Source organism: Triticum urartu, chromosome 3A (genome assembly GCF_056163025.1).
Source record: "Triticum urartu cultivar PI428250 chromosome 3A, HENAU_Tu73, whole genome shotgun sequence".
In the NCBI taxonomy this organism is placed as follows: Eukaryota; Viridiplantae; Streptophyta; class Magnoliopsida; order Poales; family Poaceae; genus Triticum; species Triticum urartu.
Genome location: NC_141875.1, coordinates 320,036,203 through 320,056,329, shown reverse-complemented (window position 1 = coordinate 320,056,329; position 20,127 = coordinate 320,036,203). Strand labels below are relative to the sequence as shown.

Here is a 20,127-nt window from a genome sequence, read left to right as displayed (position 1 = left end):
CTGCTGCTCCTGGGCATCTTCATGAGGTTGTACGCCGGGTGCGTGGCGGCCATGAACTGAGCCAGTGCCGGGTAGCCGAGGATGGCGTTGTAAGGGAGGTCGATGGGGGCGATGTCGAAGTCGGCCATCTCCGTGTGAAAGTTGTCGTAGGTGCCGAAGGTTACCGGGAGCCGGATCTGTCCCAGGGAGTCGGATGATCCGCCCCCAACACCCGAGAAGGATCGACTGGGTCGCAGCCACTCCCGAGGTATGCTGAGGAGGCTGAAAGTCTCCACTGAAAGCATGCTGAGGCCCGCGCCGCCGTCAACGAGGGTCCTGGTGATGGCCACCTGGCAGATAGTGGGGGTACACAACAGGGGGAGCGCGCCCGAGCCGACCGGGTTGGTGGGGTGGTCCTCCGAGCTGAAGGTCAGGCCGACCTCGTGCGTCGCCCGGTCTAGGGGAGCCCCCTGCCGTGCGGAAACGGTGTTAACCCGGCGGGAAAAAGGCTTGACGTGGCGACGCGTGGGCGGCGCCTGCGAGCCGCCCAGGAGGGCCGCAATGACCGGAGGCGTCAATGTTGCGGCGCAATTACTCCGTCGCGCGGGCGGATGCCGGGTTGGCGCTCGCTGCTCGTATCCCGCCGGGCAGGTGGCGGTGTTGACGGCGGGCGACGGGGAACGACGAGGACGCCCACCGACGGGGACCGCCTGGTCGAGGCGAGAGGCGATGGCGGCCGGGCGCTCGGCGCGGGCCCGGCGAGCGTCAGACATGGACGCGACGGTCGGAGGGGAGCGGAGTGGCGGAAGACAGGTTCCGGCGCACCCCTACCTGGCGCGCCAAAATGTCGGATTCGTGGGTTCCGGCAGACCCTTAAGGTTCGAACACTGGGGTGCGCGCGGAGATCACGCCTTCAACCTCTCCGTCTCGCAAGGATCTAAACTACTAAAAGAAATGCACAAGAGACACAAGATTTATACTGGTTCGGGCCACCGTTGTGGTGTAATACCCTACTCCAGTGTGTGGCTTGTGGATTGCCTCCTGGGGCTGGTGATGATGAACAATACAAGGACGAACAGCCTCGCGAGGGTCTGTTCTTGGCTGGGGTGATGAACTGCTAGGAGGAGTTCAGTCACCTTTCTCTCTCTCTCGCTCTTTCTCTCTCTGCTTCCTACCGATCTAAAGTTGATCGAACCCCTTGCTATGTGAGTGGCTGGTCCTTTTTATAGAGGCCCTGGTCCTCTTCCCAAATATTAAGCGAGAAGGGAGCCAACAATGGCGGGCTAATTTGAAGGGGGACAGCGAGTACACTTATCCTGACAAAAGCAGTCTCCGCCTACCAAAGGCTCTGGTGATGACGCCGTGCTGGGCTCTGTGGTGACCTCCGCCTCGTAGTCCTCCTGGTCTTGGTCTCGTTGCACCGAGATGGCAACCTTTGCCTGATGCCTCGGTACTCTGTGGCTGCGCTTGCCCCCTTTGCACCAAAGAGGAAAGAAGGATGCTGCGCGCGCTGGTGCCCGCCTGGCACCCCGAGTCATCATGGCTTGCGTCATGGGCACCTCGCGAGGTACCCTGCCTTGAACTCTCCGCCTCCTCGCGAGCCAGCCTGATGAGGCTGCGCCTGAGGATGCGCCGTGTCGTCCGCCTCGCGAGGCTTGGCCCCTCGCGAGGGTCTTGAGTCTTGTGTTGATGAAGATGGGCCGCGCTGGGCCCCCATTTGAGCCACGCCGCAGGCCGCAGGCAGGCATGTCTGGGGACCCCCGTTCCCAGAACACCGACAACAGAAACACACACACGGATAGATAAATGGGGTCGTGCAACCAAGGAATGAGCACAAAATGTGGAATCCACGGAAAACGCTCGTGTTGCACAACTCAAGAGAGACGCTAGCACGATTGCTCTATAGGCGGATACGACAGTTGTGCACAACCTATAAGATGCAACATGTATCAACTTCCTATCCCAAGTATGCTATGTATGATGTTTCGGTGGTATGATCCAAGATGGTCAGATATGACAATCTTATATGCAATGTGGTATGATGCTACGGCACTTTCTTACAAGCTTTTTTGCTCTTTCTCTTTTTCTTAAGAGCTTATTCTCTTTTTTTTTGTATGGCCACTTTGGCACAATGCACAAACCGAGATAGCAATTGTATGTATGCAGGAACAAACTTGTGACACAAGGGATGATATGAGACCAATATGATATGATGTGTATGCAATGTATGGTGTAGATCACTAATCTGCACAAGTAACGTTAGCGGCAATACTCAAATGGCTAGTCTCGATAGGCAAGTGACACAAAATGGGCTAGGGGTTATCAAAGCAATGGCAAGGGAATATACAATGGAGGGATACCACGATACCAAGATGATATGAAGGTTACCGTCCGTGTTGATTCTGAGTGGCAGTGATCTTGATGGAGATACCAAGATGATGGAGACTCATCCCTAAGTAGCTGAAACACCTTAGGAAATGGAAAATCCGCAAACTCAAAATCTCAAATGTCAAATGGTGGTAGCGGGAATGCGGTGGTGGTTGCGGAAGCTCAAAGGGATTAAGGAAATGCAATGATGTAACATACATAGATCATTCATGCATATCATGATTTATTGCATTTCCGTTCCACAATCCTCGAAATCCTAAGCAACTCAAGGACCCACGGAGAGAGTTGGGGATTTTCCGGTTTTCATATTTGATTTTTATCAAATAATGAAACGAGGATTTTGATTTTAAAAATTTTTCTCTCGGAAAAATATTTCATATTAAATCAAATGAGTGGAGATAATATGACTTCTCCAAAATAATTGGAATATTGGAGGAAAAATATTAAATTCATTTATTGGATTTTATTCGGATTTTATTTGCATTAGAAAAATTGCACATTTTCAAAATTGCATTTATGGCCAAGAAAATGTTCAACTCGTCCTAAATATTTTATTTAGATGGTGAAAATTTGTTTTGGCATTTTTAGATTTTTTTTATTATTTATTTTTCTAGGATTTTTCTTTTGTCGGTGGTATTATAAAAAATATCCCGCGCCCGACTGGGCCTAAGGCCCAGCCGAGCCAGGCCGACCCAGCCGCCGCCGCCGCCTCCTGTGCGCGCACCGCCGCCGCCCCCGACTCGGACAATGAGTCCGAGCCGGACTCCGTCGCCGCCGCCTTGCCCCCTCCTCCAAGCCGCCCCACCCCGCACCCTTTATATACACGCCGCCCGAGCCCCCACCGCCACCATCGCCGCCTCCCGCATCCCGCCCCGAGCCGCGCCGCGCCTCCCGCCGCCGCCGAGCCCCGCCTGCGCCGCTGCCCGCCGCCCGTGCCGCTGCCTCCCCGCGAGCCACCGCCCCGCCGCCCAAGCCCTCGCCGGAGGTAGCCGCCGGATCCAACCGCCGGTTTTTCTTAAAAACCGTTCGGTTATATTTTTTTTTCAAAACCCTAGTTTTTGTTTTTTTAAATAGATCGGTTTTTTCCGGTTTATTTATTTAGCGAGCGTTCGCTCGTATGTTCGTTTTAACGAACGCGTTCTTCGTTTAGATCCAGATAACGAACGTTCGTTCGTTAATCTGTTCGTCTTTTTTCTTTTTCTCGGATTCATTCCGCGATTTTTCTGATCGCGATTTCTGATCCGATCTTAATTTTTGTTTATCTTTTCGCTCGTTTATCGGTATCAGGAGATTCAAGCGCCTGGAGTTTCGTCTTGAAACCCTCTTACCGGTTAATCAACTCAAACAAGTTTTTGCTACTTTAAATTTGACCTAAGTTCAGATTAGTCAACGAAGTGGTTTTCTTTCGCCGTTTTACTTTCGTTGCTTCATTTGTTTGGATTCTATTTTCGTACCGGAGTTCTTAAGTTGAACTTTCTGGTCAACCTCTCTTATTTGAGTTTTTCTTGTGCACCGTTGCTTGTTACTTATGTATGTTATTGTTTGCTTGCGATAGAATTCCCGGAGTGCGAAGCGTGTTACTACGAGTCTCTAGGATTCGCGGATCGTCAGCAAGGCAAGTAACACTTTGATCATATCCCTTTATTACCCAGTTTTTATGCATTTGTTCCAATCCTCAAACATTGCATGATTAGGATGTCATTAACTTGTGGGTTGGGAAGAAGTTGCTGAGGTAGAACCTATTGCCCTGTTATATTCAAACCCTTGGGAGTTACTTCGACGTATTGCTTATATTGCTATGCTATGCTCGTAGACGTGGTTTGGGTTTGAGTGAAATTCATGACAGATGTGAGATTGTTAATTAATGGTTCAACTTAAGGTGGAAACTTAATCAAACAACAGGGTGGATTGAGGCACCTGGGGAACCCAGTGTTGTCTGTATTTTTTTGGAAATCCCGGGGTACCCGTGTGATCTTCCTATGGACCGCAACCCAGGCTCAAAGGGAACTGAGATGATTCATGCTAGAAACTTCCGTGTGCAGCCACAAGCTATTATGGGCTCTAGCATAGTTGAGTAAGTTACGTGAAGCTCTTGAAGAGGTAGATCAGCAGGTAGTGGGTTTGGTAGGTTTGGTATGGTCTACCCGGAGTAGAGAGTTAACGTTTCTGAAAGACTATGTCTCGGTCATCCATTTCTCAAACACCATGTAGTGCGAGAAATCCAACGGAGGCGATCGAGTCTTGTGGGGAAAAGTGCGCAAACCTCTCCAGAGTGTACAATCTAATCATGGTTAGCCGTGTCCCCGGTTATGGACAATTCTTGAGTATCTAGTACTTGGGTTATCACATGTATCTCACCATGTTTAATTAATACTGTTGGGTTGTTAATCACTTTAATTGGGATTGAGTTGGGGGTACCTTCTCAATGATGTTTCAACCACCATGATAGTTAAATTAAAATCTATTCCTTTATTGTAGGGAAAATTGGCTTTTCGCAAAAACTATAACCATACAGCTTTCCACCAGCCATATATGCATGTAGTGATAGCATTATTCTGTTTCTGCTCTATTGTGTTATATTGCCAGCATATTCCATGTGCTGACCCATTTTCGGGCTGCAACGTATTATGTTGCAAACTTTTCAGATGAGGAGTAAGGTTCGTTAGGTCGTTGCCGTGCAGCTCAGCTATGCCGTTGGAGTTGATGGACTCACTTTATCTTTCAAGCCTTCCGCTATTATTGCATTAGAGGGCCTTAAGCCATATTACTGTAATAAGTTCTCTTTTAGTCTTTTCGATGTAATAAGTGTGTGATTGCTACTCTGTTATAAATCCTCGAGTATTGTGTGTATCAGCATTACCGATCCAGGGATGGCACTGAAGCACAGAGACTTGACCAGCTAAGCCGTTGGAGTTGATGGACTCACTTTATCTTTCAAGCCTTCCGCTATTATTGCATTAGAGGGCCTTAAGCCATATTACTGTAATAAGTTCTCTTTTAGTCTTTTCAATGTAATAAGTGTGTGATTGCTACTCTGTTATAAATCCTCGAGTATTGTGTGTATCAGCATTACCGATCCAGGGATGGCACTGAAGCACAGAGACTTGACCAGCTAAGGTCGGGTCGCTACAAGATGGTATCAGAGCACACGCTGAGTGTAGGACACGACCACTAAGATAAACCCTAGGTCACACTTCTCTACTCATTTCTGACTCCTCTCCATTTTCTACTCTTTAGGATGGCGGAGATAAAGAACAAGTTTGCACAACCGGATGAAGATACACCTTTTGGACGTCACCTGAAGGAAGTCACTAGGTACTTGAACATTGGAATACCAAGCTTCACCGGGACGTACAACGCCACTTTACCAGAAGAAGAGCGCTGGATGATTCAAGTACATGTTCCAGGAAGGACGTTCTCGCCAACCTCTAAACCCATAGAATTTTCCTTCGACGCACCAACCTAGAGTTTAGGAAAGAGTATGGCAGCTCACATCACCATGGGACGCATTGGAGAAGTGTATCACAGGGATCTCCGGACACTATCTACCAAATATGTAGGGGCGCCGAGACAAGCAATGGGAAGTAATCAGCACTAAGAAGGATAGATCCATTGCAGCTTTCATCCAGGAGTTAAACCAGCACATTCGACGTCAGGAGAACCAGATGTGTGCGGACATGATGGACTTGAAGAAGGCGAAGACTAGGATCATCGAGCTGGAGGAAGAACTCAAGTTTACCCGCGATGGATATGAGGAGGAAATCAAGACCCTACTAGAGAAGAATGACGACCTAGTCAAGAAGATCGGAGTATTCATGGGAGGACCAGCACCGGGAGTAGAAGACGACGATTCCACTTGCCCGGACAACTACATCATCATCGACGACACCGACTCCGACCCTAGTGATGATGACTTTGAAGACGAAGCTGGAGCAGACATCATGGAGTCTTCCACCGATCAAAATTTCTAGATGACCACCAACTATTAGTAGTATTTCCCCCATGTATATAGTAGTAGTGAGCACTTTTGCGATAAGTTCTAGACCGTTTGTATGCCCTTGCTTGATTGATTGAGTGAAATGATTGTGTTTGTCTCATGTGCATATGGGTAGTGCCTTCCCATTAGACCCCTTTTCTATTCTAATCTCTTCCATCTAAACCCATCAGATGCCTTCGAGACGTGACACTGGTTTTGCCTTCCCGCCGGAGCTCACCCAGTTGATCCAGCAGCAGAATGCGTTGATGCAATTGCTAGTTCAGAACCAGGGCAACAACAACAACAACAATAACAACAACAACAACAACCCACCGCCAGTGGACAACCTAGCCCGTTTTCTAAGGTTACAGCCGCCGGTGTTTTCCTGTAGCACCGAGCCTATAGTTGCTGATGATTGGCTACGCCGTATTGGGAGGGAGTTGACCACCGCAAGTTGCAAAAATGCTGAGAGGGTGCGCTTTGCCACACATCAATTGGATGGACCAGCAGCCTCATGGTGGGAGAATTACACAGCCACTTTTTCTGTAGCCAATGTCACTTGGGACCAGTTTCAGCAAGCTTTCCGCACCGCCCATGTCTCAACTGGAGCTATGCAGTTGAAGAAGCGGGAGTTTCACAACCTACGCCGGGGGAACCGTACTGTGGCTCAATACGTGGATGAGTTTAGCAAGTTATCACACTATGCCCCTGATGATGTGGCCACAGATGCCGCGAAGCAGGAGAAGTTTATGGAAGGGCTGAATGATGAGATGAGCATGCAGTTGGTGGTAGCAACCTTCAACAACTACCAGGAGTTGGTAGATAAGGCTCTTATGATTGAAGGGAAACAGCAGCAGATTGAGAGCCGCAAGAGAAAGTATGGACAAGGGAAGTATAACTCAGGAGCTCAGCAGAAGCCTCGCTTAACCCCGAACTCGGGAGGACTTGTTCATAACCATGGAGGTCACAACCACACTGGAGGAGGATCACATAACCACAGTGGTGCTAAGAATGGGAATGGGAACGGAGCTAACAACAATCAGAACCGCTCCAACCCGTCCACTCCCGCCAAAAGAGACTTAAGTCAGGTTACCTGTTTTAAGTGCGGGAAGACAGGGCACTATGCCAATGATTGCCCCGAAGGAAGGAATGGAAACAGAAATGGAAGCACTGGGAAGAAGCCCAATCCATTCAACAAAGGACAAGTGAACCACGTTAACATGGAGGAGGTTGAAGAGCAGCCGGACGCGGTAATAGGTAAGTTTTTAGTTAAGTCATTTACCGCTCTTGTTCTTTTTGATACTGGTGCATCGCATTCATACATATCAAGGGGATTCGTGGATAAGTTTAAACTACCAACCCAAACCCTTAGGACCCCTCTTTTAGTGAGTTCACCCGGAGCAGAATATATGGCTAGCCGATGGTGTGACCAGATACCCTTAACCACTCGCACACATGTGTTTCCGTCCGACCTAATTATCTTGGAGTCGCAAGGATTGGCTGTGATATTGGGTATGGACTGGATGTCAAAGTATGGAGGAAGCATTGACTGTGCAAGTAAGTCGATTTATCTCACCACCCCGGAGGGAAAAAGGATTAAGTATGTGTCTAGGCATGTGCCTAAAAGGAGCCAAGTGAATGCCCTTATGGGAGTTGTTCAGGAGGAAGTGCCGGTAGTAAAGGATTACCCGGATGTTTTCCCAGAGGAGTTACTAGGCATGCCACTAGACAGAGATATTGAGTTTTTGATAGAGCTGTTACCAGGAACAGGACCAATATCCAAGAGACCCTATCAGATGCCCGCGAATGATCTGGAGGAAATTAAGAAACAGATCAAGGAGTTATTGGATAAAGGATACATCTGAAGGTGTTCATCACCTTGGGGAGCCCCAGTACTTTTGGTTGAGAAGAAGGATAAAACCCTAAGGATGGTTGTTGATTATCGAGCCTTGAATGAAGTGACGATAAAGAACAAGTACCCACTGCCGATGATCAACGATCTGTTTGATCAGTTGCAAGGAGATAAAGTGTTCTCAGAGATCGATTTACGATCAGGGTATCATCAGTTGAAGATATGAGAGAAGGACGTACCAAAGACAGCGTTCACAACGCGATATGGATTATACGAGTACACGGTCATGCCGTTTGGACTGACTAACACCCCTGCATATTTCATGAGCATGATGAACAAGGTGTTCATGGAGTATTTGGACAAGTTTGTTGTGGTGTTTATTAATGATATCATGGTATACTCGAAGAACGAGGGGGAGCACAAAGAGCATTTGCATTTAGTTCTCGAGAAGCTCAGGGAACACCAGTTGTATGCTAAGTTTAGCAAATGCAAGTTTTGGCTGAAGGAAGTCGGATTCCTTGGACATGTTATATCAGGAGAAGGTATAGCAGTAGACCCCAGCAAGGTTCAGTCAATCACTGAATGGTTGGCAACCACCTCAGTTAGCGAGATCCGCAGTTTTCTTGGACTCGCAGGATACTACCGGAGATTCATTGAGAATTTTTCCAAGATTGCAAAACCAATGACTGAACTGTTGAAGAAGGATACCAAGTTTAAATGGACAGAAGATTGTGAAGAAAGTTTCCAGGAGTTGAAGAAACGTTTGACTACAGCCCTAGTGCTAGTACTGCCAGATATACATAAGGAGTTCCAAGTGTATTGCGACGCCTCTCGCTTAGGACTTGGATGTGTGCTTTTGCAGGATGGAAGAGTTGTTTCGTATGCCTCACAACAACTAAAACCTCATGAGTTGAATTATGCTACGCATGATTTGGAGCTAGCAGCCATAGTGCATGCGATGAAGACTTGGAGACATTACCTTATTGGAAACCATTGTGATGTGTACACGGATCACAAGACTTGGAAGTACATCTTCACCCGGAAGGAGCTGAACCTTAGGCAGAGGAGATGGTTGGAGCTTATAAAGGATTATGACATGAAGCTACACTATCATCCAGGAAAGGCCAATGTCGTAGCAGACGCATTGAGTCGGAAGAGTTATGCTAATATCCTTGAAAGTAAAGGACTGCCGAAGGGACATCATGGAGCTTCGATTAGAGATTGTACCTAGAAGGTTCATTGCCACAATGGAGGTTCAGTTGACATTGCTGGACAAGATTCGGGAAGCTCAGAAAGATGATAAAGAGATTGCCGAGATAAAGGAGAAGATGGCAAAGGAAAGGACAAAGGCTTTCGTGAGGATGAGCATGATACCCTATGGTTTGAGGACCGAATTTACGTGCCCAATAATCAGGAGATCAGAAAGTTAATACTTCAAGAGGCGCATGACTCACCATACTCGATACACCCCGAAAACACCAAGATGTATTTGGATTTGAAGGAACGTTTCTGGTGAACTGGTATGAAGAAGGATATTGCCGAGTATGTAGCCGTATGTGATGTATGTTAGAGAGTTAAGGTAGAACATCAGAAGCCAGCAGGACTGTTACAGCTTATGCCGATACCCGAATGGAAGTGGGATAAACTTGGCATGGACTTTATCACCGGATTACCCAGGACTAAAGCAGGATATGATTCCATATGGGTAATAGTTGATCATTTGACCAAAGTAGCTCACTTTGTCCCAGTGAAAACCACCTATACAAGTGCAAAGTTGGCCAAGATCTATATGTCCAGGATCGTATGTCTGCATGGAGTTCCAAGGACCATCGTATCGGATCGAGGAACACAGTTTACATCAAAGTTTTGGCATCAGTTACACCAGACTTTGGGAATGATATTGGAGTTTAGTACAGAGTTTCACCCACAGACAGATGGATAGACTGAGAGAGTCAATCAAATTTCGGAGGACATGTTGAGAGCCTGTGCGCTAGATTATGGATCTAGTTGGGATGACAATTTGCCGTATGCAGAGTTCTCATACAACAATAGCTACCAAGCCAGTTTGAAGATGGCACTGTTTGAAGCCCTGTATGGACACAGGTGCAGAACACCGTTGATGTGGGATGAGGTAGGAGACCGACAGTTGTTTGGACCAGACTTGATTAAAGAATCTGAGGAGAAGGTAAAACTGATCCGAGACCGACTGAAGATTGCTCATTCCAGGCAGAAGAGTTATGCAGACTTAAAACGCAAGGAGGTAACCTACGAAATTGGAGATAGAGCATATCTGCGAGTATCGCCCTTGCGAGGAGTGAAACATTTTGGAGTTAAAGGAAAGTTAGCCCTGAGATTTGTAGGACCGTATCGCATTTTGGAACGGATGGGAGAAGTTGCATACAACTTGGAGTTACCTGAGGGATTGTCAGGAGTCCACGATGTGTTCCACGTTTCAAAGTTGAAGAAGTGTCATGCTGAGATGGCTAATATACCATTAAGAGATATAGTACGCTTGGAGGCGATTCAGTTGGACAGTGATTTGACTTACGAGGAGAAGCCAGTTAAGATTCTTGAGTTTGCCAGCAGAGTCACCCACAGTAAGGTTATCAGGTTTGGAAAGTTTAGTGGAGCCACCATACCGAGGATGAAGCCACCTGGGAACGAGAGGATGATCTCCGCAAGGACCACCCATACCTATTTTCTAGCCAACCCGAATCTCGAGGGCGAGATTCATCTTAAGGGGTTAGGTTTGTAACATCCCAAATTTTCAATTTGGAATGTTATACATAGATCATCCATGCATATCATGATTTATTGCATTTCCGTTCCGCAATCCTCGAAATCCTAAGCAACTCAAGGACCCACAGAGAGAGTTAGGGATTTTCCGGTTTTCATATTTGATTTTTATCAAATAATGAAACGAGGATTTTGATTTTAATAATTTTTCTCTCCGAAAAAATATTTCATATTAAATCAAATGAGTGGAGATAATATGACTTCTCCAAAATAATTGAAATATTGGATGAAAAATATTAAAATCATTTATTGGATTTTATTTGGTTTTATTCGGATTTTATTTGCATTAGAAAAATTGCACGTTTTCAAAATTGCATTTTAGGGCCTAGAAAATGTTCAACTCGTCCTAAATATTTTATTTAGACGGGGAAAATTTGTTTTGGCATTTTTAGATTTTTCTTTATATATTTTTCTATGATTTTTCTTCTGTCGGCGGTATTATAAAAAAAAATCTCGTGCCCAACTGGGCCTAGGGCCCAGCCGAGCCAGGCCGGCCCAGCCGCCGCCACTGCCTCCTGCGCGCGTGCCACCGCCACTGCCGACTCGGACGATGAGTCCGAGCCGGACTCCGTCGCCGCCGCCTTGCCCCCTCCTCCAAGCCGCCCCACCCCGCCCCCTTTATATACGCGCGTCCTGATCCCCCACCGCCACCATCGCCGCCTCCCGCACCCTGCCCCGAGCCGCGCCGCGCCTCCCGCCGCCGCCGAGCCCCGCGGCCGCCGCACGCCGCCGCCCAAGCCCTCGCCGGATCCAACCGCCGGTTTTTCTTAAAAACTGTTCGGTTTTTTTTTCAAAACCCTAATTTTCGTTTTTTAAATAGATCGGTTTTCCCGGTTTATTTATTTAGCGAGCGTTCGCTCGTACGTTCGTTTTAACGAATGCGTTCTTCGTTTAGATCCAGATAACGAACGTTCGTTCGTTAATCTGTTCGTCGTTTTTCTTTTTCTCAGATTTATTCCGCGATTTTTCTGATCGCGGTTTCTGATCCGATCTAAATTTTTGTTTATCTCTTCGCTCGTTTATCGAAATCAGACGATTCAAGTGCCTGGAGTTTCGTCTCGAAACCCTCTTTCCGGTTAATCAACTCAAACAAGTTTTTGCTACTGTAAAATTTAACCTAAGGTCAGATTAGTAAACGAAGTGGTTTTCTTTCGCCGTTTGACTTCCGTTGCTTCGTTTGTTTTGATTCTTTTTGCGTACCGGAGTTCTTAAGTTGAAATTTATGGTCAACCTCTCTTATTTGAGTTTTGCTTGTGCATCATTGCTTGTTACTTATGTATGCTATTGTTTGCTTGCGATAGAATTCCCGGAGTGCGAAGCGTGTTACTACGAGTCTCTAGGATTCGCGGATCGTCAGCAAGGCAATAACACTTTGATCATATCCCTTTATTACCCAGTTTTTATGCATTAGTTCCAATCCTCAAACATTGCATGATTAGGATGTCATTAACTTGTGGGTTGGGAAGTAGTTGCTGAGGTAGAGCCTATTGCCCTGTTATATTCAAACCCTTGGGAGTTTCTTCTACGTATTGCTTATATAGCTATGCTATGCTCGTAGACGTGGTTTGGGTTTGAGTGAAATTCATGACAGATGTGAGATTTTTAATTAATGGTTCAACTTAAGGTGGAAACTTAATCAAACAACTGGGTGGATTGAGGCACCTGGGGAACCCAGTGTTGTCTGTATTTTTTTGGAAATCCCGGGGTACCCGTGTGATCTTCCTATGGACCGCAACCCAGGCTCAAAGGGAACTGAGATGATTCATGCTAGAAACTTCCGTGTGCAGCCACAAGCTATTATGGGCTCTAGCATAGTTGAGTAAGTTACGTGAAGCTCTTGAAGAGGTAGATCAGCAGGTAGTGGGTTTGGTAGGTTTGGTATGGTCTACCCGGAGTAGAGAGTTAACGTTTCTGAAAGACTATGTCTCGGTCATCCATTTCTCAAACACCATGTAGTGCGAGAAATCCAACGGAGGCGATCGAGTCTTGTGGGGAAAAGTGCGCAAACCTCTCTAGAGTGTACAATCTAATCATGGTTAGCCGTGTCCCCGGTTATGGACAATTCTTGAGTATCTAGTACTTGGGTTATCACATGTATCTCACCATGTTTAATTAATACTGTTGGGTTGTTAATCACTTTAATTGGGATTGAGTTGGGGGTACCTTCTCAATGATGTTTCAACCACCATGATAGTTAAATTAAAATCTATTCCTTTATTGTAGGGAAAATTGGCTTTTCGCAAAAACTATAACCATACAGCTTTCCACCAGCCATATATGCATGTAGTGATAGCATTATTCTGTTTCTGCCAGCATATTCCATGTGCTGACCCGTTTTCGGGCTGCAATGTATTATGTTGCAGACTTTTCAGATGATGAGTAAGGTTCGTTAGGTCGTTGCCGTGCAACTCAGCTATGTCGTTGGAGTTGATGGACTCACTTTATCTTCCAAGCCTTCCGCTGTTATCGCATTAGATGGCCTTAAGCCATATTACTGTAATAAGTTCTCTTTTAGACTTTTCGATGTAATAAGTGTGTGATTGCTACTCTATTATAAATCCTCAAGTACTGTGTGTGTCAGCATTACCGATCCAGGGATGACACTGAAGCACAGAGACTTGACCATCTGAGGTTGGGTCGCTACAAATGATGGGTTTTGAGACGCAATCCGGAAGTGGAGGGTAAGGTGGTGTACTATACACGGTGCCGGAGTTGGAAGCACGGTCCCTAAGTAGCTGAAACACCTTAGGAGACACAACTCACAACACAAACAAAATTGGGTTAAGTCGGTGTGGCGGAAGTGTATGGTGGGTAAGCCTATGTGGTAGTGGTGGTGGTGGATGATGAAGAACCAACCATCCCTAAGTAGCCTAAACACCTTAGGAGACTCAAATCACAACTCAAACAACCACTAATGCGAAGGGGACCAAATTGGATAGGTTGCGGAAGTCGGTGGTGGTGTAGCGGATGATGTGTTGGAAGCCCTAGGCAAAGATACCAAAATTCACAAAATTAGATGGATTCAAAAGATTTTGGTGGTAGTTTTGTGCGAACGGGGATGTCAAGAGCTTCAAAAAGAGCTAAAGAACGTCAAAATCGGAGTTCGGATGAATTAGTTATGGCCGAAACAAGAATCAGCCGAAGTCAGTTTTTACATGTTACGGACGTCCGTAAAAGGACGGACGGTCGCCGGACGTCCGTTCGGGTCAGAAATCCGTATATTCTGCTCGGCGAGGGGGTTCTGGTCGTCTGGTAAGTTGCGGACGTCCGGTCGTTCCAGGGGCTCCGGGCGTCCGTAAAGTGTCCGTTGTCCGGTGGGTCGGGGTCAACGCGAGATGCGAGATCCGGGGTGCGATTTTTGGCGGAAAATGGGGATTTAGGGGTCAAAATTGATGAGATTTTGTGGATGAAAGATGGGGAAACTTGTGGAGATGCCAGATCCACTTGAAACGAAGCAAATCCATGGATCACATCCAACAAAACTTCGTCAAACATACAAATCACAAAAAAATTGGGGCTATTTTTGGTGGGGATTTTCGAAATTGGGGAAGAACACAACAAAATTAGGCTAGAAAACAAAGAAGGAGGTTCCAAAATCATGATCAACGTGGCTCGTGATACCAAGATGATGTAGGGTGGAACCCTATGTGGCCAATCTTTCACGAAAGGAGCGGATCCCGCGATGAACACGAAGAACACGAGGGGAAAACATGAGGAAAATCACAAAGGGGCACAAAGAGGAACACTCAAACCAACAAGATTAAGTCACACATGTGCTATATCCTCGGAATACGAGAGGAGATACAAGATCTAAAGTCAACAAAGGACAATACAAAGGGTAGCCGGTTCTTCTCCGTGAGGAGGTCTTGAATCCACGAGGGGATGTTCCCATAAAGGGGTCTTGAATCCAAGGTTAATCTTCTCTGAAGAGGGGCCGCCGTCTCTCTCAAGGAGTAGATCAGATATGGATGAGCGAAACTCTATCTATCAAATGAGCTATCACAACGCTAACCCTAACTAGGAGGAGAAGAAGGTCTATTTATAGTCTTAGTGCAAAAGGGGGCGAAGAGAAGGGGTACATGGGCCTCGGGCCCAAACACTGTGCGCAGACAGGTACCGGACGTCCGCTGAGGGCCGGTCATCTGGTGGCTCACGGGCGGCCGGACCTCCGGTAGACATCGGACGTCCGCTCGATCTGGCTAGAACACTGGAGTACCGGATTTCCGGAGGTGGCCGGTCATCCGGTCATCGGTCGTCCGCTGGCGTCGGACGTCCGCTCATTTGGCTCGGGTGCGGGATCGCCGGTCGTCCGTTGGGTCTTCAGGCCTCGGACGTCCTTTGGACTTGTTGCATCACCTCCACTTGGGCCCATGAGCCTTGTACGACCTAGGGTTGGTTTTAGGCTGCCTTGGGATGTCCTTCCACCACCTTGGCCGCCACCCCTTGCTCCTATATAAATAGATCCATCTAGTAGCTTTTTCCCTGGGATTTGTTTAGTTAAAAGTTAGCCATTGCAACTTCGTGTACTTCGTTTGTGTCCAACGACCAGACCAAGACCGCTTACGGATCCCCACCATTATCAATACTTCATATATATTTGCAATATTCAGATTGCTTTATCATATTTTTGCTCGTTCTTCGATTGCTTACAGGAATAGACCTTCGTGGTCAGGCTGACCATGCTTCCGACATCGTCAGTAACCTTAGGAGATTAGTTTAGCGATTGCTAAGGCGCAACATCGTGCACGTTTGTAGTCGGATCGTCAAAGTCATCTCCACCAAATCGATAGTTATCATCTCATCGAAAGATCTGGACACCCTCGCCTCTATCATAATCCAATTCCACTAGCATCACATTCAAGCTCAAAAGTCTTATTAAAATCAGGAAGTTGGAGTAAAGGAGCATGTGTCAACTTATCTTTCAATACCGTGAAGGCTTCTTCATGTGCGCTACCCCAAAGAGATGGTACATCCTTCTTTGTAAGCTCATTGAGAGGTGCAGCAATGGTGCCGAAATCTCTCACAAAACGCCTATAGAATCCAATGAGGCCAAGAAAACTCCTCACTTATGTGACCATTCTGGGCTGCGGCCAACTCTCAGCAGCTTCAATCTTGGCTTTATCAACTTCAATTCCCTGTGGAGTAACAACATAGCCAAGAAAAGATACTCGGTCGATGCAGAAGGTGCACTTCCCAAGGTTACCAAACAAACATGCATCCCGTAGAGCAATAAAAATAGCACGTAAATGTTCCAAATGTTCCTCCAAAGATTTACCATAAATTAGTATAACATCAAAATAGACAACCACAAATCGTCCAATGAAAGCACGCAAAACTTTGTCCATTAACCTCATGAAAGTACTAGGTGCATTAGTTAACCCAAAAGGCATGACTAACCAATCATATAAACCAAACATAGTCTTAGATGCAGTTTTCCATTCATCTCCCAATTTCATACGAATTTGATGGTATCCACTACGCAAATCAATTTTGGAGAATATTGTAGAGCCACTCAATTCATCAAGCATATCATCTAGCCTAGGGATAGGATGACGATAATGAATAGTAATATTATTAATGCCTCTACAATCAACGCACATACACGACGTACCATCCTTTTTCGGCACTAAAATGATAGGAACAGCACAAGGACTAAGGGATCCGCGTATATAACCTTTGTCGAGCAGCTCCTGTACTTGACGCATAATCTCCTTCGTATCCTCTTAATTGGTACAGTATGGCGCATGGTTGGGTAATGATGCGCCAGGAATTAAGTCAATTTGATGCTCAATCCCTCGAATAGGTGGTAATCCCGGTGGCACGTCTTGTGGAAAGACGTCAGCGAAATCCTGCAAAATGTTAGTGACAGCAGGAGGCAAAGAGGAAGGCATGTCCTCAAATGAAAATAATGCCTCTTTGCACACAAAAGCATAGCAAACAGATTTGCTAAAATCTAGATCATCAATATCAGATTTTGTGGCGAGTAAACATGCACTTTTCAATTTAAGTTCAGAAGCAACACTAGATGGTTTATTATTAGGCTTCATTTGTTGCCCAAATTATTTTGCCACAATATGATTTTCACTCTTATTTTGCTCTTGTTTTGCTTTATTAGCTCTATTAATATCATCTTTCAAAATGGAATCAGGAGTCATAGGAAGCAAAGTAATATTTTTGTCCTTATGAACAAGAGTATACTGATTAGTTCTACCATGGTGTACAGAATTTTTATCAAATTGCCATGGTCTACCAAGTAATAAGGAACATGCTTGCATAGGCACCACATCACAATCAACATAATCAGCATATGTAGAGATACTAAAATGCACACGAACAGTACGTGTTACCTTAACATTGCCGTTGTTGTTGAACCATTGGATGTAGTAAGGATGTGGATGTGGTCTTGTGGTGAGAGATAGCTTCTCCACCATCTCCATGCTAACCAAGTTGTTGCAGCTCCCTCCATCTATAATGATGCGGATAGAACGTTCCTTCACAACTCCCTTTGTACGGAACAAATTATGCCTCTGATTTTGCTCAGCTTGTGTAACCTGCACACTCAAAACACGTTGAGCAACTAAACATTCATACCTGTCAGCATCTTCAGCAGCCATGTATTGCGTCTCATGATCAGAATCATCTCCACCGTGTTCTTCATGTGTAATAAGAGCCAAAGTCTCCTCATCATAGTCACTAGTGGACTCATACCCACCATCCTCAGTAGCAATCATCACATGCTGAGATTTGCATTCTCTCACAAAATGTCCTCTTCCCTTACAACGACAACAAATAATATGACTTGTGTGCCCTGTTGATGCCATGGAAGAAGAAGAGCTCTGTGCAGGCCCGGCAGGTGTGCTCTTGGCAGATAGTGGTGGTCGTGCCTTCTTTCTTGTATCACGGCTGGAGGTGGCAACAGATGGTGGTGCTTGTGCAGTGGAACTAGAGGATGCACGTGATGTCCATGATGAAGATCGACCTGCAGAAAAGTTAGTTCACGCCAATGCCTGTCGATCCTGCACTTCACGTTCATCTTTACAAGCAAGATGGAATAAACGAGTGATATTATTATACACGTTATACTCTAGAATGGTCTGAATCTCTCTATTTAATCCACCCATAAAACGTGTAAGCATAGCTTCATTCTCCTCAACAATACCACATCTAATCATGCCAGTTTGTAATTCCTGATAATATTCTTCTACAGAATTTTTTCCTTGTCTTAAACGCTGCAATTTTTGAAGTAATTCACGTTGATAATATGGTGGAACCCAAGAGTATGCATAGCAGTTTTCAAAGCAGCCCAAGTAGCTGGAATAGGATATAATCTACAATGTTCTGACCACCAAACACATGCAAAACTAGTGAAAGCACAAACAGCAGCAGGAACACGTCTCTTCTCGGGGTATTGTAAACATGTAAAACGTTGTTCAGTTTCTAACTCCCAAGTAAGATATATATCAGGAACATATCTACCCTCAAATGGTGGAATATTCAACTTTAGTTTAGGAAAAAGATCATGATCTCGTACCTCAGGTGGTGGTGCAGCCCTACCGTTGCGATGATATACCTGAGGACGACCTGGTGGTGGTTGTTGCACGTAGTTCTGATTTTGATCAACCTCATCCTCGTAATGGTCCTCCACCTCTGCAGTAGCAGTAGGAGCTACAGAAGCATCAACAGTGGCACTAGAATTTTGCCCAGGGTCAATGGGAATGCGCTGTGCTTGTCCCACTTGATTTGGAAGGCGACGTTGTTGTTGTTGTTGTTGTTGTTGAGGTGCGATAGGTGCAGCCGACGGTGGTGGTGGAAGACTCGCTAGCAATTCATTAAACTTGTTATCGAGCTTTGTTTCGAACATTTTCTCAATGCCATCTATCTTCTCCATGGCCTCTTCAAATCTGTTTAGCACATCTTCTACATGTCCACTCATCATTTGCTGAAATTTATCATGCAACTCCTTATGCGCCATGTTCTCCCAGTCAGTCTCGTCGACTTGTGATCATTCCATGGTTAGCAGCAATAGAAACACACAATAATATGATCCTACAGACTACTAACAAGAGGTGGTGGTGGGTGTCACAAATCCGTCAAGCAAGTCTCAAATTCTTACCAGTTCTTACCCAGCAGGAGGCGGTGATCAGCAACCGTCGTAGTCAAAACTCTCAAAGCTTGGATAGGGCGATTACCAGGGAGAGTCAAACGCACGACGTAGATGTGTGTGGAGCTGGGAAGGCTTATAATATGGTAGCAAAAAGGGTCAGCAATCAATTCAGAGATGCAAAGTTGAATAAACGCTCAACGACGGTACTGTGCTGGTCCTAGGCTAGACCATGCAAGAGACGCGAGCCTAGAACACTAACAAAATCACGATGCTGCACGTAAACAAGGGAGGAGCACGCTCTATTTTTTTTCTTTTTTTCACTTTTTTCCTCTCTTTTTTAGCTCCGCAACAAATTTTTTTCAAAAAAGTCTACAAATGGTCTAGAAACACCCTAGCCAGAATTTTCCAGACTTAGTTTTTTTTAAACTGGAACTATTTTTCTACTGCGGGTAGCACGAAAGTTCGGGAGTCCTACTCTGTCACGACTCGGAGTATGGCGTGATCTGGAAATCGAAAACAAAGCAACAAATACTGGACTCGGACTAGGACTGGTGGCGGAGATGAATCTGGTGGAAACTCGGACTAGTGGCGGACATATGTAGGGCAGTGGGACACGGACTGGTGGCGAATTTGTGATGGAGGTGGACTCGGATTATCATGATGGCGGTGGATATGTTGATGTAGGGTGGAACCCTATACGACTGATCTTTCACGAAAGGAGTGGATCCCGCGATGAACATGAAGAACACGAGGGGAAACACGAGAGAAACACTAAAACCAACAAGATAGATCACACATGCGCTAGATCCATGAACACAAAGGGAGATACATGATCCACGAGCAACAAGGGACGATACATGGTAACCGGTTCTTCTCCAAAGGAGGTCTTGATGGGGTCTTGAATCAAAGGGGATCTTCTCCGAAGAGGGGCCACTGTCTCTCTAGTGGAGTAGATCCGTAATGGATGAGCAAAGCTCTATCTCTAATGAGCTACTACTTTGCTAACTCAAGCTAGGAGGAGGTAGGGGGTAT

General features: G+C 46.0%; 1 pseudogene; it reads right to left on the bottom strand.

Moving 5' to 3' along the window:
• Window positions 1-2,219: 2,219 nt before the first annotated feature.
• Window positions 2,220-17,722, bottom strand: LOC147979576 (uncharacterized; annotated as a pseudogene).
• Window positions 17,723-20,127: the final 2,405 nt, after the last annotated feature.